The following is a 3,497-nucleotide window of genomic DNA, read 5'->3' on the forward strand; positions in this document are numbered from 1 at the left end:
TAGTCACCCTTGCCTTATTTCTCCCTCCTTCCAACTCTTTAGATGGGTTGCCTGGCAACGTCATGAAAATAATGTGTGCACATCGATGTGGCCGGAAGATGTGCGTTGTTATGATTCTGAACGGTCAGATAGATAGTAACAATGACAAGAAGCTGCCTTGTGGGGCATCGTAGGTGACTCGTATCAACTCGTTTGTATCTTGTTATTGATACCATGTCTTGTTTTGAGGTGTTTGACTGATGTCACGTCTATGCTAAAATGGCTCAAATTCGCAAGCTTGCTAACCAACAACTGTAACAATGTATTTGAGAGACAACAAGTGCTCATTGTGCAAATGTTCTACTGGGCGCAGATGTCAATTCAACGTCTATTCCACGTTGGTTCAACGTCATTTCATTGAACTGATGTGGATTCAACCAGTGTGTGCCCAGTGGGGTATTTATGTTTTCAATAAACATTTTGCAACACAATATAGTTTGCATGTTGTCAACAGTCTAAGTTAACCCTATCTGTTTTGACCCATTAGTGTATTTTGTCGATGTTTATTTAACAACTAATTGACTGAAGTTGGTTCAATTATTATAATTTAATTTAGTATTTAAAAAGAAATGTGTGCTCAATGCAGTTTCTCTAAAGATGAGTCAGACTATTGAAAATAGGTGAAAATATAACCATTGCCATTCCTACCATCTCTTTTGTGTACTTTTGAAAATATATGATTATTTTTACTTTCCCCCTGAACCCAATTAGACTCAGAACTATATTTTGTAACAAAATGACTGCTATCAAAAACCTAAGGACAGAGACAGAGAGAGGGGGGATTTTACAGGTGTTGTAGGCTACATGCAGAGGGAGTGGGAGATTTTTGAAGACGGAAAAATCAGTCCCTTAAAGTAATTTGGTTTTTACAAACCCGAGGCTGCTCAACAGATACTTGGACTACAACAAGCTAACAAGGGCAAAACAAACTAAATGTTAGGCTACATTTCTAGCAAGTTCAGGTTGGTTATTTCCCTAATTTCTTGAAATCCATGTTGGACTTCATAGTTCCTTAGCTGGACTGACCTCAGTCGAAACAGGTCATCACTAGCTTCTATAGCCACAAAGTCATAAACCCCGCCCTTTTCTACAATTGATCTTCTTAATATATAATTTTAAACCTAACCCTAAACTTCACTGCTAAACGTATGCCTAACTCTAACCTTAAATAAAGACCAAGTTTGACTTTGTGGCTGTGGAATCTGACTTTGTGACTATAGAAGCCAGTTGAAACTGTTGAAAGGGGATATTACCGTACAGGTGGTGGTGAGAAAAAGTGATTACTTATTCTGTCTCCTCGCTTCCCGGGCATCTCCTGCTTAAAAAGTGCGCGCGTCTCTCGGCTATTCATTTGGCACGCGAAGTTCCTCGTAGTGTCTGTTGGAAGATTCGTACCTGGATATACTCGAGTCTCAGACGCCTGATGGAGAAATCTACTTGACTTTAGTTCCACTATAATAGGAAGACAGGGTGAGTAAAATGACTGTGCAATGCATGCTTTTCGTTTTTGTGATTTCCCAGATTTATTTTGGAGAGAGAAATGTTTTAACAGTGATGATAAAACGAATATAAATACTGTAGGCTACCTATAAGCTAATAATAATTAGATACATAAGTATTTAATAAGTACTATTACTTGACAAATGGAAATGAATTCAATTCCAATAGAAAATTGTACTAAATTAAATATTCAGGGATTCCTAGGGATGAATATAAAACCACATTTGTCAGATTATTGGATTTTTACCCAGTAAGACCTGATAAGCATTTTAAATAATTGCATTTTTCTTATAACATCTGAAAAGAGGACATAAAAAATAAACCATGTCCTCCTTGTAGAAATTACCAGTTGTTTTAAATTAGAGTTGTCAGTTTCAAGCCTCAATGAGCATTTGATCTGTAACTAAGTAGAGCATGATTAGGCATTGTGGTGGTCATGTGAATTTCCTTTATTTTTTGGCTTCAGACCAATCCCTGCTTCTCACTTAAAACAGTTTAGTTTTTAATTATATTCATGGGACAGGATAATAGAAAAAAGCGCAATCAAGAGATCCAGTATATGAATGTATTTGTTTAATTCTTCATCTTTCCACAGACTCTCCATGAAGAGAGGAATACACCTTAGACCACAAAATAAAGATTTGATTGGTTTCCTGCCCCAGCACCCTCCATCTAGCTCTGGACACCCTGTAATACTGCTACCACCCTAGAAACACACAGGACTAAAATGATTCTGACAGGAAGGCAACTCTGAACATATCGAATTTCTTTTCCCTTCTATTCCTTCTGTTATTTGTTCTCTCAGTCATGCTGTATTCAGCGGAGAGACACCTCTGTTAGCTGAGTTTCTGTCATTCATAAGGGGAGCCCTTAGAAAAGCACAAGTGGTTTGTTGAAGAGACTGACAAAAAAATTATACCGTCTACTGTACATAATTAGCTGAATTGGCAGTTGAAGTCGAATCAGCGATCTCTTGGTAAATTCTGATAACATAAGTTCACTATTGTACGTTCTCTTGGCCTGAGTTTGTTTGATGTTTGATGAGCAGAAAATAGGAGGAATTTGATCAAAGCGAAGACAAGAAGAACTCTGGAAGACAAGAGCAGGACAAAAGGTGAAAGAGTTTAAATGAAATGAACTATGTCAACTACAACATAGAGTTGTCTGAACACTGACTGCAGGTTTTAAACCTCAACATAGAGTTGTCTGAACACTGACTGCAGGTTTTAAACCTCAACATAGAGTTGTCTGAACACTGACTGCAGGTTTTAAACCTCAACATAGAGTTGTCTGAACACTGACTGCAGGTTTTAAACCACAACATAGAGTTGTCTGAACACTGACTGCAGGTTTTAAACCACAACATAGAGTTGTCTGAACACTGACTGCAGGTTTTAAACCTCAACATAGAGTTGTCTGAACACTGACTGCAGGTTTTAAACCTCAACATAGAGTTGTCTGAACACTGACTGCAGGTTTTAAACCTCAACATAGAGTTGTCTGAACACTGACTGCAGGTTTTAAACCACAACATAGAGTTGTCTGAACACTGACTGCAGGTTTTAAACCACAACATAGAGTTGTCTGAACACTGACTGCAGGTTTTAAAGAGTGAAATCCTGCTCCCTCCCCATCCATTTCCCTTCATCATCCCCCTCTCTCCTGTTGTTCCTCTCTTCCCTTCTCTCCTTCTGCCATCTTCCTTTTCTCTCCCACATTCTACTCATGTTGTCTCAACGGACCCTTCTCTCTTGGCTGCTGACACCTGTTGACCTAGTCTGAGAGCACCACAGACATACAGCAACCAAACCTCTCCATACCTTCCTTCCAGTCTTTCCTATTCTGTGTATCTATAGTCCACCCTGGCATCCGGCACTATTCCGTCTAAGGGGGAGGAGGACTTTCTGACCCTGGCCGCTTCTCGGTTCAGCCGTCGGAAGCGTGCCATTGGAGCCGCC

The sequence above is a fragment of the Oncorhynchus keta genome, chromosome 28, assembly GCF_023373465.1.
Source record: "Oncorhynchus keta strain PuntledgeMale-10-30-2019 chromosome 28, Oket_V2, whole genome shotgun sequence".
In the NCBI taxonomy this organism is placed as follows: Eukaryota; Metazoa; Chordata; class Actinopteri; order Salmoniformes; family Salmonidae; genus Oncorhynchus; species Oncorhynchus keta.